Source organism: Schistocerca piceifrons, chromosome 4 (genome assembly GCF_021461385.2).
Source record: "Schistocerca piceifrons isolate TAMUIC-IGC-003096 chromosome 4, iqSchPice1.1, whole genome shotgun sequence".
In the NCBI taxonomy this organism is placed as follows: domain Eukaryota; kingdom Metazoa; phylum Arthropoda; class Insecta; order Orthoptera; family Acrididae; genus Schistocerca; species Schistocerca piceifrons.
In genome coordinates, this window is record NC_060141.1 from 690140871 (window position 1) to 690156737 (window position 15867).

The window sequence follows — 15867 nt, forward strand, 5'->3', positions numbered from 1 at the left end:
ATTCTAACTAAGCATGCTTTCTGTGTTTATATGTTCACACGTTTCTTACCTCATTTTTATTTTCCATTATCTTACCTCATCATTTATTTCCAAGAAAATCCTACCTAAACCTGTTTTCTCAATGCATTTCTTCCAATTCATCGCAACTCATTCTCTTAGAGGCTACCCCCTCTTAAGCTAACTTAAATCTACTGAGCTCAGATGCTAAACTAACGGACGAGGCAATGCAGCATCACATAACAAATCACAAGCAGCAATGACAAAAAATACAGATTGGCAAAGCTAGCAGCAGCAAATGTAATAACTTATATCAAAACATGACATAGCTCAAGCAGAAAAAAATATTACACTAAAAATAACAATGCAGATAAGGGAAATGTATAATCACATCTTAATGTGTAACTAATTAAAGTGGTGCACCACAAGAAGTTATTCTACCAAAAAGTTACCAATTACTTGAAAAGAAAATTATGAATGCAGTTACTAGTTCCTTCTTATTGTTCTTTCCTTTCCAAGTGCTCCTTTTTTAAAGAATGTGGATCATAAAATAATTATTTAATAGATCTGTTGACAGAAAGTGTTCACATTAGCAAATGCATTTCATTTTATAAAAGCAATGCTGCAACACAGCTGGAAACCAGATATCAAGTGAAATAAGCAATTACGCAAACCAAAGCATAAAAACATCATTCAATAGTCATGTGGCATTTCATAAGTTAGTAGCTCTCAACTCTCGTAGAAAGACACTTGTCATTATCAGGTTTGCAGATGTACGAATATTTCCCATCAATTCATAAGCATTTCAGCAATTAGCACAAAGTGCGAGTAATCATATGTTTTCAAGTAACGAGGGTGTCGCATTAGCGATGAAAGGCACACCCTAATGGCTTGTTCTCCAGGTGTTTTCCTGTGCTCTGAAAGGCACGCGCTAATGGCTTTTTCTCCAGGTGTTTGACACGTCCCACGTCCCCTTTTTTTTCTACCTGTGCCGCTGAAAAGGGCTCGCAATAATGGCTTTTTCTCCAGGCGTCTGACACAGCTGGGTGCCCGCGACGCATTACGTGCAGGTGGTCACTTAACTTTCTTACGGAAATATTTACCGCTACAGTGACAGCCTCACATAAAAATATTTCACAGGTCAAGAATTAGCGTTGCAAATCTGTAGAAACAAAATCCTATGAATATAACAGTGTCCAAAAAATGTTCAGTGGCATTGTGATACATTCACACATGATTCACACATGTCATAACTCTTAAAGTACGATTCTTGGTTTCCAACATCCTTTTTCACAAATCAAGAGTCCCTACCCACTATTCATTACTCCTTACCTTATTATAGATATACATATTCGTCGACACTTCTTCAATATTTCATCATGAGAAACACATAGCATAATAAACATTCCTCAACAACATAATACACATCGTCGTCGTAATAATAACATCGTAACACCTCAGTCAAATCTCAAAATCGTCGTAACTTCCTCCAATAATTTCCAAGCCTAAAAAAATTCTCTGCTCATGTCAAAAGTGTCAGCTGCCTCAAACGTACTTTAAAAATCATAATCCCTTTACCAAATACATCATTCAAAGCTCTCATAGTATCACAATGGTTCCAAAAAAATATGAAGAGTTCACACAGTACAGACAAAATACAATTTCGTAAGTGTGAAGTTATCCAACGGTGTAATTACGTAAACATGTGTCACTGACGTAGTAAAAAACATGTTTATCTCTCAGTTAAATGATCAGATAGCTGTGTAATTATGTGTTGGAGAAATATGGTACCGATGTGTAAAGTTGTATAAGCAAATACCATATTAGCTAGGGTTCCTTGTGGTTGCCACACACATGGTACACAAAGTAAGCGTGTACCCCCCTGAGGATAAATGTAATTATACCCTCAGGTGTTACAAATTACAGCAATGGAATGAAATGTATCACGGAAAACTTTCTTTGTAATTAAAAAATCTTTGAAAATAAGTGTTTTAAGTATAAGATTAATCACTCAAATGCGTGTCCTGTAGCGCTAAATGCGCGTCTTGCTGTAAGATAATTCTGTGGAACTGTCGTAGTTATCGTCCTCTGTAAGCAAAGTTCTGCTAAAGTCAATGTACTTACCTCATGATACACAAAAGTGAAATGCTTTACGTATAGATATCTTAGTTATTACGCTTATTGCCGTGATGAGGAAAGTACTGTACAGTAACGTATTGTTATGCCACGAAAAAGGCTGTCTCATTGTTGCTATACCACAAAAGTTACTACTAAAACATGTTTTTCTTCCTAGAAGAATTCAGAAAACTGTGCAGATATAAAACAGATACACTGCAAAAGCAACATTGTAAATTGTCACTCATTAGTAGCGTCGTGACAAAAATCGTGTAGCTGTCACATAAACTAACCTCTGTGTCATCTGGTATCTCTCAGAAAGTACTTTAAATCCGGAATGTATTTTCAAGTAAACCAAAATGTTGCATTAAAATCTCATTAGCAGTACTGGTAAATGTTCTAATCGTACAACTAACAAGCAAGAATGTACACACACAATTACACTGTGTCGTCTGTTCGCAATAACAATGCATTCGTAATTTCTGTTTAAATAATTTCTCTTGGTTCTTGGCTGGATATTGAACTTCAAACATTGTTGCATGGTAACAGTTTCTAAAGCATACTAGTAACGTGAAGTGAAACGTTTTATGGCAAAGACAAAGTTAAAAGGCAGATTATCTGTCAATAAATGGTTTTACATGAGAAATGTGGTGTAAACCTTTACTCTTCCTAGTACGCAGAGTTTCAACTTCAACCCAGTTATCGTGCGGTATACGTCGGTAAAGAATACTGGAATATTTCTCAAGGTTAGCGTCTTATGTTATTTTTCTCGGAGCCAGCGGGCGCAAGCGGCTGCCTGCTGTGCGAGTCATTGTCTGTCTCTTTGTTGGCGCGCGTCGTTATTGGGATTAGGAGACCTAACTTCTACAAATTCGCCTTGCCGAGAGGGCCCTGCCCTGTTTAAATCCCGCCAGTTCTGATGGAATTCAGGTCTGTCGTTTTGTCGGTAGTTTCTGTAGAGTCTTTCTTGTCGGTTACATGGTGGAGAATTTCTCCCTGAATCGTAACTGCGCGCTGGTCCGTTGCGTCTAAAGTTATTCTGTCTCCCTTGATAGTATTTATTTTGGTTCCCATATTGTCTGTTTCTCTTATTGTCTCTGTGATAGTCATTACCACGGAGAGGTGATCTTTCCCTGTAGTTATTACTACTCTGCCAACGGTTGTCATACGGGTGGTGTCTGTTTTGGTCACGATTTGTGTTGTGAGAATAGCCTTGTCGTGTAAAGTTATTACTTCTTTCATCGTGGAATTGCGACGGATGTGACCTGTAATTGCTGTGTTCCTGGTTTCGCGTTCCGCGATTGTCAGTGTCAATTTCTAATTCTTGTAAGAGTCCCTGAAATGCTTCAATGTCGTCTTTGCAACGTCCTGCCAAAATAATATGTCGTAAATGTTCAGGCAGTTTGATTAAGCAAATGCGGATGAGTTCTGAGGGGCTGTATGGGTTTGAAAGATACTGATTCTTATGCAACATGTCTTCAAAATATTTCATAAGACTGGAAAATTCAGATTGTTCGAAACGTTTCATCATTATGATGCTATGTTTTACACGGTCTTGTGTGGCTTGAGACCAATATGCTGAGAGGAAGGCATGGTAAAACTCTCCTTCACTGTGGCAATCGTGAATTACCGATCGCATTCTTACAGCTGGTCCATTCTCCAAGTAGCCACACATAAAATCTAATCTGTGTTCTAACGACCAGTTGGGAGGAAAACAATGAGAGAATTGATGGAGCCATGCTTGTGGATGAATGTCGTTGCCAGAATTCTTAAATGTTTTGAATTTACGTGTAGTAATGAACAGCTTATAGTCAAAATCGTCATGTCGGCGAGTCGCACGTCGGTCATTGTTACTTCGTTTCGGCGGTTCCATCTCAAAATCCAATGCGCCTTGCCAATTTCTTTCACAATTTCCGAAGTGCCCTGTGTTGTTATTTTGTGTCTGTTCCGTATTTGTATGTCCCTCTTCCCGTATTGGGGCGCGAGTGTCCTCTAAAATACATAATTCTTGTACTACTTGTGCCAACTGATCTTGCACTTCCCGGATTTCTCTTTTGTACTGTGTATTGATTTGATTTTGATTTTGTTTGAATTTTCTAATTTGTTCATACTCTTCTGTGTCAGTGAAGGCTACAGGTCTTGTGTCATTCAGATCATCATCTACCTTTGTAGATAAGTTAGTGAACTGATCTGAAAGTTCGGCTACTTTATCCGATAGTGAAATCATTTCCTCTGTATGTTTTTCTGAACCAAGTTTCAGAGTGTCCATTTGTGTTGCAATCGTCTCTACTGTGACCTTTAAGTTTTCCTGAGTTTTTGCAAGTTGCGTAACCGAATCGGTAGATGCAACTGAGTCAATTTTAGCTTGCAAGGTGTTGTGATTTTCATGAAAAATAGTTTGCAGTTCTTTTATGGCTGCTTCATGATTCTGTAATGCATTTTCATGCCGCGAAAAAATAGGTTGGAAATGCTCACAAATTTGTGATTTTACGTCATTACAGACTTTTTGACATTTCGATTCAATGTTATGTAACTCACTAGTTAAATCTTCACGTGTTTGTTCAAGTGTGGTGTCTAACTTTTGAAGATTTTGTTCCATTGTGTCTAACTTTTTGAGATTTTGTTCCACTGTGTCTAACTGTCGCTGTGTTTGTCTCTGATTTTGTTCCATTTGTTGCATTAATTGCAATAATAATGTATTAGTGTCTGGAATCTGTTTCTCTACGCTTTTCGGCAGTGCATTTGCACCGACAACATTCACATTTTGACAAGCAAAAAATGTGTCTTGACTTATTTGAGAAAACGGTGATGACCCAAAACCTGAATCTACAGTATTTGCGAAATTGTGTCCTGTCATTTCGGATTCCTGAGGCGAGCTGTTGCCGACCGATCGATCGATAATGCTTCCCTCTTCACTAATTGTTTCACTGTCCACGCCATTGTTTGCCGCTCGCTCCATTTCCCTATGTGCAATTACCAAATTACTACTTTGAACATTAGTTAATTCATTACTCTGCGGCGCTAACACACTGCCTTCGTCTTCACTGTCATTTCTCAGTTTACTTTGGAGCCTAGTGTTACGTTTTTCACACGCCATTATTGTCACAGTATTTCACACGATAACACAGAAAAGCACAATTTGAAGTGCAAAAATAGGAGAACACATTAACATAGCACTGAAAATAATATCTAGTTAATTGCAAGCATAGCTGCGAAATACTTGGTGCAAATCTATATGCATGCCACAACTGTTTTACTGTACAACAATGAAAGGCTACAACTACAAAGGAGATTCTCTCTACAATTACGCGCTAGCAATAAACAAAAGCTACACTAAATACACAAACTACAACAAAAAATCAGAAGATTCCAGTGAGGTATCCTAGGCTAAGGGTCGACATATGAAACGTCCCCTTTGAACATTTCTACATGACTGTGCTTAAACTGACACACAATATTTTGTTAGCGCAACGCAATCTGACTTTCAAAATTCCCTACAAAACAATGGCCCTGACTAACATTTAACTATACCTTTCACAAATCACTTACCTCACAAAATCTTCGCTGCTCAAGCTACTGCAATACAGCGAGCGCCACTACTGCCAGCTAAATAAAAGATTCAAACTATGGAAGGCACTAACTACTGATAGGGATAGTTAGCAAATGAAAGATATTAATAGAGAACGAACAATGTATTTACCTTGATATCATCACAAGTCATAATATATATATCAGTTCATGACAAATTACAAACCTCCGCCATCTCTCTCCCCACATCCACCACTGCTGGCGGCTCACCTCCAACTGCGCAACGCTACGCGCTGTTCACATCCAGCTGCCGCTGCCCAACACTACAATGGCAGACAACAATGCAAACTAGCCACAGACTGCACACAGCACAGCCAGTGATTTTCATACAGAGGTGGCGTTACCAATAAAAAAACCTAAACAGCCTACTTACATAGAGAAAACATAAACAGCCTACTTACATAGAGAAAACATAAACAGCCTACTTACAGACTATACTTAGATATGCCATTGTACAGATAGTAGAAGTTTATCGACATACTAGCTACAGCCATGTGACCATGGTCTTGTGTGCTTGTCATTGATTCTTAATGAAATTCTTGCATAGTCGACTTTGAAATTACTTACAACCATTATCTGGGAAGTTCCTGGTACGGTCCAAATTGGAACAGAAAAACGTCAATGCAGAAATACGCTGTAAAAGAAAAGCGTTTGGCCAGAATTTGAGTTTGCCTTTTCATTTCCAAAATGTCATGTATACTTTGTTTTTTAACATAAATGATAGATATTTTATCTGACTTTCATCTTTAGACTTCTTCTTAGGCTCCAAACCAGACACCAGTGCGTCGGTATAAAACAGATTCGAATTTTCAAACAATTTAATTTCTGCTTTACAAAGGGTTTCAAAATAGGACCAGTGGTAACCTTAGTAATATCAGCGGACTGACTGAGCTTAATATACGCCACAAACTTCCACCTATTTGTACTAGTGTAAATCCTCCAAGAAAAACCTGACGAATCAAACAACTTAAAACTAAACTTGTCCAGCTTATTCGAACATCCAAGGTCCTTGTCCTTTAAAGAACTTTTTCAGCGCATTAGAATCTTATTGTAACTTTATGCATGCATAATTATTATACTGACATATTTGGTAGCAGAAAACGCCATCACACCTGTGGTGTCACCGCCAGACACCACACTTGCTAGGTCGTAGCCTTTTAAATCGGCCGCGGTCCGCTAGTATACGACGGACCCGCGTGTCGCCACTATCAGTAATTGCAGACCGAGCGCCGCCACACGGCAGGTCTAGAGAGACTTCCTAGCACTCGCCCCAGTTGTACAGCCGACGTTGCTAGCCATGGTTCACTGAGAACTACGCTCTCAATTGCCGAGACGATAGTTAGCATAGCCTTCAGCTAAGTCAATTGCTACGACCTAGCAAGGCGCCATTTATCCTTTGCTATGTATCTAATGAAGCACGTACATCAACAAGACCAATGTTCACCAACTGTGGATTAAAGTTAAGTATTCCAGCAGCTACGTACTTTTCTTTATAGCATTCATTACGTATCCTGTTTCAGACCTCACGCTAGCCTGTGTGAGTTTAAGCGCGTGCCTTTCGGTTACCCGTCACTGTGGATTGGCTGTCTTGCCAGTCCACAACAACACCCTTTATATTATGATGTGAAAAGTTAGAAATTTCTTAGTGTAGGTATCAAATACATCATTCGTATCTCCTTTTCCATACTTGAATTCGAAATTAAATGTATCAATGAACTCAGTACTTCATTTACACATGCGACTGAGTACTGGTGCAGTTCGGCCGGAGTGGCCGTGCGGTTCTAGGCGCCACAGTCTGGAACCGAGCGACCGCTACGGTCGCAGGTTCGAATCCTGCCTCGGTCATGGATGTGTGTGATGTCCTTAGATTAGTTAGGTTTAATTAGTTCTAAGTTCTAGGCGACTGATGACCTCAGAAGTTAAGTCGCATAGTGCTCAGAGCCATTTTGAACTGGTGCAGTCAAATGATAGTCCCTACGACGAATCCATCGGCTCGAACGTCGACAAACAATTCGTTGCAGCTTCTTGCACGCTTCGAGATGTTAGTAAATCTTCTTTTTGTTAGTTTTTTATATGCCATCGCTAAAAGATAGGCTCTATACTCGTTGCCATTACACCAACCATAAAGTGGCACATTATCACTGTCAGTCGCGACCGTATCAAAAAACAGTCGTTGTATTTGATCAATAATCCTATGCCACACAACTCTGTGAACCGCTAAAATTATTCACTATACTATTAAAACTGTCTTCAACACCTGCTAAAGTCGTTTGTACTCGCCATTGTTGAAGAAAAATTGAACGTCGTTTTGGTTAGACTTTTCTAAAATGGTCACTTGTTTTCATTTCCACTGAAGTAGTACACTGATCAGCCAGAACATTATGACCATCTACCTTATACCTGGTATGTCTATCTTTGGCACAGCTAAAAGATCTCAGATGTGTTCGATCGGGTTCAGATCTGGTGAAATGGGAGGCCAGCACTGGAACTAGCCACTGTGTTCTTTGAACCACTCCATCACACTCTTGATCTTGTGACTTGGCGCATTATCTCGATGAAAAATGTCACTAACATCGGGAAACATGATCGTCATGAAGGGGTGTATGTGTCCGCAACTAGTGTACGATACTCCTTGACCGTCACAGTGTCTTACACGAGCTCTATTGGACCCATGGATGCCCACGTGAATGTTCCCCAGAGCATAATGGAGACACCCCCAGCTTGTCTCCGTCTGAAAGTACAGGTGTCAAGGAGCTGTTCCCCTGGAAGACGACAGGAGTATTTAAAAAGGTTTTTTTTCACTCAAAAACAAGTTCAGAGATGTTCAATATGGCCCCCTCCAGACACACGAGCAATATCAACCCGATACTCCAACTCGTTCCACACTCTCTGTAGCATATCAGGCGTAACAGTTTGGATAGCTGCTGTTATTTCTCGTTTCAGATCATCAATGGTGGCTGGGAGAGGTGGCTGAAACACCATATCCTTAACATACCCCCATAAGAAAAAATCGCAGGGGGTAAGATCAGGGCATCTTGGAGGCCAGTGAGGAAGTGCTCTGTCACGGGCTGCCTGGCGGCCGATCCATCGCATCGGGTAGTTGACGTTCAAGTAGTTACGGACAGGTAAGTGCCAATGTGGTGGCGCTCCATCCTGCTTAAATATGAATTGTTGTGCTTCTTGTTCGAGCTGAGGGAACAGCCAATTCTCTAACATCTCCAGATACTGTAGTCCAGTTACAGTAGCACCTTCAAAGAAAAAGGGACCAAAAACTTTATTGGCTGAAATGGCACAGAAAACGTTCACCTTAGGCGAGTCACGTTCATACTGAGTTGTTTCCCGCGGATTCTCAGTGCCCCATATACAGACATTGTGATGGTTGACTTTCCCATTAGTGTGGAAAGTTGCTTCATCACTAAACACAATCTTTGAAACGAAAGATTCATCTGTTTCCATTTGAGCAAGGATAAAATCACAGAAATCGATTCTTTCAATCTTATCAGCTGCAGACAGTGCTTGAACCAATTTCAGACGATAAGGTTTCATAACTAACCTTTTTCGTAGGACTCTCCATACAGTTGATTGTGGAATTTTCAGCTCTCTGCTAGCTCTGCGAGTCGATTTTCCTGGGCTGCGAGCAAATGCTTGCTGGATGCGTGCTACATTTTCATCACTCGTTCTCGGCCGTCCAGAACTTTTCCCTTTGCACAAACACCCATTCTCTGTAAACTGTTTATACCAACGTTTAATACACCACCTATCAGGAGGTTTAACACCATACTTCGTTCGAAATGCACGCTGAACAACTGTCGTCGATTCACTTCTGCCGTACTCAATAACACAAAAAGCTTTCTGTTGAGCGGTCGCCATCTTAGCATCAACTGACGCTGACGCCTAGTCAACAGCGCCTCAAGCGAACAAATGTACAACTAAATGAAACTTTATAGCTCCCTTAATTCGCCGACAGATAGTGCTTAGCTCTGCCTTTTGTCGTTGCAGAGTTTTAAATTCCTAAAGTTGTGGTATTCTTTTTGAATCACCTTGTATATTAAAATTAGCAATTTACGTCACTAGTAAAAGTACAGAGCCACATGTACATAGAGACTGAATACTGACCGAGCGAGGTGGTGCAGTGGTTAGCTCACTGGACTCGCATTCGGGAGGACGACGGTTCAATCCCGCCTCCTGCCATCCTGATTTAGGTTTTCCGTGATTTCTCTAAATCGCTCCAGGCAAATGCCGGGATAGTTCCTTTGAAAGGGCACGGCCGACTTCCTTCCCCGCCCTTCCCTACTCCGATGAGACCGATGACCTCCATGTCTGGTCTCCTCCCCCAACAACAACCCAACAGAATGCTGCTCTACAACTACAGACGGCCTTCATGTCGATAAAAACAGCCCCTCTTGTTAATTAATTCACATAGAACTCAAATACGACTAAAATTATTTAAAAATATTCTATTTCGCAAGTCCGTTTGCTCAGTTAACGTTTTTATTGACTGCTTTATCAGATGTTCTAATATCTCTAGCTCTTCCAACAGCTTCCTTTTCAGTGTAAATTTTTGTTTATGTCTAACTTGGAGTAGCTGATTTCTCTCAGGTGCATATTTAACATTTACGGATTGCGTTCAGTCCCTCTGACGTGTTCTTTAAAGTGTGTGTTAAATTTCCCTCCGTTTGGCCACTTAAATTTTATCGCAATCTCCGTAATTTATTTTGTAAACGCTGGATAGTTTGAAAGTCATGTCCTTCTGCGTTTTGTGACAGATGATTTTATTCGGCATATTGTCGGTATTGAAACTAACATGACAATCTAACAAAACACACGTGATATTTTATCTTAAATAGTTCCCATGTATGGCATGACAGGGTACTGCGGGTTTCCTTTTTCCGCTTTTTTAGACAGCGCTGTTCTATCATTTTTTACTAACTGTTCCGCTTTCAACTTCTTCTGGCACATTCCGGTGCGTGTTAAAATGGTAACCGTTATTTGTAGCTAAGGTTTCTAATGTTTTTAGTTCTTTATCAATTTCGTTGTTTTGTAATGGAAGACTCACAAGCGATTCAGTGTGGCTCAGAAGAACGATTTTTTATGAGCAGTAGGGTGACAAGAGTTGCTGTTAACTATTGTGTGTGTTGTTACAGGCTTCCTGTAAACTCCAAACGCATGTTTTATATTGCTATTTACAGTTTTTATACTGAGAAATTTGATACTAATCTTCGTTTCTAATTCCACGGTAAATTTCAAATTCTTATGCATGTGTTTTGTGACGGTGGTTTGTGGTTTTATAAGAGTTATGTTTATGTATGAGGCAGCAAAGGTGCACGTTGTGGCATTGAACGAATTTGCAAGAATCGGTAAGTTTGCCGTTAGTAGTGTTTTCACTTATGTGATGTACTGTGTAATGTGTGCTTGAAAGCAGATTGTCATATGCAAGACCATATGTATGTAAAAGACGTGTGTGTGTGTGTGTGTGTGTGTGTGTGTGTGAAGGACTTGTATCTGTTTCCAAACAGCAGGAAACAGGTTCTGAAGTGACATACTCATCACCAGTGCTACGTAAGTAATTTAGCAACAACAGTACTTTGCAACCAAAATGATGTTCACTAATGTGCCTTATGTGTCTGCCCTTTTCTGGTATTGTATTCGCAGACATTTGAAAATGGCCAAATGCTGATTGGTGTACATGGTGCAATAAAGGTGTCTTGCATAATAAAACTGACGGCCTGCGGTACTTTTAAAATGGCTTCATCGTTTAGAAGTTTCAGTGAGGTTTCGAAGTTACAGTGAGGCTGTGGTAATGCACATAAAGAAATTAATGGGTATAAAATAGTGACTGCTTCCATACCAATAATAAGTGCCCTGCAGCAATACAACTACCTACAAAAGACTCCTACATCCGATCACTAGACTGGAAAACGAGCACCACAAACAGTCACTACACTGTAATAAACTAGCAGTGGATCACAGTACAAAGTCAAAAAGGAAAAGGACACGGGCGAACTACACACTTCAAATTTCCATTGAAGCAAAACGGAATTTACTATCTTACTATCTTCTAATAACTCCCGCCAAGTCCGCTTCGTTCGGTAAACATCACCACCAGCCAGCTGGTTGCCCCTCTCTCTTCTAGGAGTCATCTTACTACAAAGTCGTTGTACGCCCACTGGACAGCAACACCCCTCTTGAAACGGGCAAACAGCTGACCTATTTCCTATGCCAGCACACTGGAACACATTCTTGAACTCCTCGAATACTCTCCACACTGGGAAACGTCTTCGTTGACGACCACTAACTTTCAAAACACAGCAGGTAACATTGCCTCCGTCCCAGAGGGCACAAAACTCGCCTCGTGCCCCCACGACCCTTGCCAGCCGATACTTACTTTTAGGGCTACCAAAACCGCTCCACCAAATTATTTTGTCATGCAAATCGGCCTCCAGATCAGAACGTAAGCACTTCAATTGGCCATGTCTTGCTAATGTTCATAATTCTTACTGTAAGATTTGAGTTGCTTCTTTTCCAAAAACCATTAGGAAAAACGGTCCATTCTAGTTAAATCATTCGCCTTTTAAAACAGCATGGTCGGTTTAGACCATCCCATTTAGCCAATTAAGAGATCAGTAGTCCAAAACCTGCACACCAGAAGTTGTGTCTTTGAGTAGTGGTCAAAACGTCCTGGATTCCAGGTTCGAACCCAATCACAGCTTAAATTCTGAATAAAGGTCATCAAAAATGGAAGCCAAAGACTCCCAGCATAAGAAATCACTCTCGTTCTGCCAACGACCTAGTCAAAGAGGGCAGAGGATCAAATAGAGGGTCATGGCACACTCTTGCCCCAGAGATGGGAAACCGCCGCCGCTATAAGGTGGAAAAATCAGCTATGTTCAACAGCAAGAGGATGCAGAAGGCAATGAAAATCGCTGCATTAAAGACACATAATCTGTATCCATAGGAGGCCTGTAATTTAAAAAGTGTCATGATGATCTGTCCGATGGCAAAAGAGTCCAGATTAGTCTCCCATTCAGTTCTCTGGGAGGGGACTGCCAAGAGAGGAGTGATCATGAGGAAAAGATAGAGTAACCAATTACGTGATAACATTCTACAAGTCGGATCTTGGAATGTCAGTAGTCTGAACGTAGTAGGAAAGCTAGAAAATCTGACAAGGGAAACGCAAAGGCTCAGCCTAGAGACAGGGAGGGGAGCGATGTTGGTGAAGTGAACTGGAAATAAAATAAGGATAGATTTCTAATCAGACGAACATCATAAGCAGGGAAAAAGGTGAAATGAGAGAAGAATTCGTTATTTATAACGAAGGTAGAGCAGAAAGTGAGCTACTGCGAACAGTTCAACGATGAAACTGTTCTCATCAGATTCGACAGCAAACCAATACCACCAATGACGGTTCAGGTCCACGAGTTACCCTCGCAAACAGAAGATGAAAAAATTGAGAAATTATATGAGGATACTGAATGGGAGATTCAGTACGTAAAGGGAGACGAAAATCTTGTAATCATGGAGGACTGGAACGCCATTGCAGGGGAAGTAATAGCAGAAAGGGTTATGGGAGAATAGGGGATTGGCAGCAGGGATGGGAGAGGAGAAGGACTAATTGAATTCTGCAATAAATTTCAGATAGTAATAGCGAATACTCTGTTCAAGAATCACAAGAGGAGGAGGTATACTTGGGAACGACATGGAGACAAGGGCAGGTGCCAGCTGCATTACATCTCGATCAGACAGAGATTCCGAAATCAGATACTAGGTTGTAAGACGTACCCAGGTGCAGATGTAGACTCACGTCACAAGTGATGAACAACAGAATGAAGTATAAGTGAATCGTCCAGAAGAGTCAGTGGGGAGGGAATCGGGGTAATAAAGTACTGAGGAATGTTGAGTTGTGTTTGAAGTTCACCAACGATGTGGGTACTGCGATAAGGAATGCCAGAGCATGCAGTTCAGTTGGAGAGGAGTCGACGTCTCAAGACAGAGCAATCATAACTTGAACAGACAAACATAGGTGCAAGAAAGGTAACTACGAAGAAGTTTTGGGTAACAGAAGAAACACTTCAACTGATCTACGAAGGAAGGAAGTACAAAAAAGTTCAGGGAAAGACAGGAATACCGAATATAAATAGGCATGAAATAAATAGGAAATGCATGGCAGCCAAGGGAAAATGGCTGCAGAAAAGATGTGAAGATATCGAAAAATAAATGACCGTTTGGAGGACTGACTCAGTATACAGAAAAGACAAAAAACCTCCGGCGAAATTAAAAACAATGTTGGTAACATTAAGAGTGAAATGAAATCCTACTGTTAAACGCAGAGGAGAGAGGGGTATGTGGAAAGAGGACAATGAACCTATGACGTGATGGATAAATAAATTGTAGGCAGTGTGGAAGACTTAGGGATCCAGTATAAGAACTCAGGAAGACTTGAGATACAATATGGCAGAGGGATAGATAACACTCCATCAGAATTTCTAAAATCATTGAGAAAAGTGGCAGCCATACGATTGTTCAAATTGTTGTGTAGAATCTGTGAGACTGGCAACGTAACATCACACATTCGGAAAAATATTACCCACACAATTCCAAAGATAGCAAGGGCAGGTAAGTGGGAGAAATATCGCACATTCAGCTTAACAATTCACCCATCCAAGCCGCTGACAAGAATGACATACAGAAGAATTGAAAAATGAGGATCTGATAGATTATGATCAGTTTCGCTTTACGAACAGTCGAGGCACCAGACAGACATTACTGATATTGAGCTTGATAATGGAAGCAAGACTGAAAAAAAAGCAGGGAGCAGTCTTTCATTCCTATTTTTCACTCTATACATCGAAGAAGGAATGATGGAATTAAAAGGAAGATTCAAGAGTGGAATTACAATTTAGAGTGAAAGATTCGTTGATGACATTGTTATCCTCAGCGAAAGTAAAGAAAAACTACGGAATCTGTTGAATGGAATGAACAGTCTAATGAGTACCGAATATGAATTGAGAGTAAACCCGAAAAAGACAGAACTAACGAGATGTAGCGGGAATAAGAAAAGCGAGGTAGACGAAGTTAAAAGCTCCTGGAAACAAAATAACCCATGACTAACGAAAAAGTGAGGACATAAAAAGTAGGTTAGCGCAGGCAAAGAGATCATGCCAAGTCAAGAGAAACCTACTGGTATCAAACAAAGGCCTTAACTTGAGGAAGAAATTTCTGAGAATGTGCATCTGGAGCACAGCATTGCGTGATGGTGAAACATGGGCAGTGGAAACACAAAAACAGAGCAGAATCGAAGAGTCTGAGATTTATTTCTACAGGAGAATGTTGAAAACTAGGTGGACTGATAAAATAAAAAATGAAGAGGTTCTCTGCAGAATCAGCAAAGACAGGAACATATGGAAAACACTGGCAGGTGGAAGGGACAAGATGATAGGACATGTGTTAAGACATCATGGAATAACCTCCATGGTACTAGAGGGAAATGCAGATGGTAAAAACTGTAGGCAAAGATAAAGATTAGAATATATCCAACCAATAATTAAGGATGCAGAGTACAAGTGCTACTTTGAGACAAAGTGGTTAACAAAGAAGAAGAATTCATTGCAGGTTGCATCAAACCAATCACAAAACCGCACGTAACAATTGATTATCAGATTTTTCACTCCAAATCTCGGATTTACCTCTTAATTCTGGCTTTGATAAAGAATTTGTTTATTATAGACTGTGTTTACCAACTATTCATTATACCTGACTGTGACGTAACGATTTCAGAATCTGATATCCTCCCTTCAAATACATCCTCTGGGTCTGGTGGACCCCTCTCGTCTTCGGTTTCCAAACCTTTAATATTAGAGGCTAGGGACAGGGCTTCATCCCATTTTTTGTGGGGATAAAACATTATGTTTCTCCAGATTATTTTGGGGAAAATCACCACCGTTTGGGTTTAGTCATTATTGTCTTTTCGAACTACTGATGTAGAATTTCTGTCTTCGAATTGCCCCCTTCCCAGCCTATTCGTTGTTTTAGTCCCTTTATACACCCTCTGCCCTAATGTGAACTGCTTGGATATCCCTTCGAGCCACTTCTTTCTTTCTTTTCCCCATTCCTTCATCTTCCATTCTTTCTTGGACACCTCACCTCTCATTCTTTCCTTTTCAACCTCCT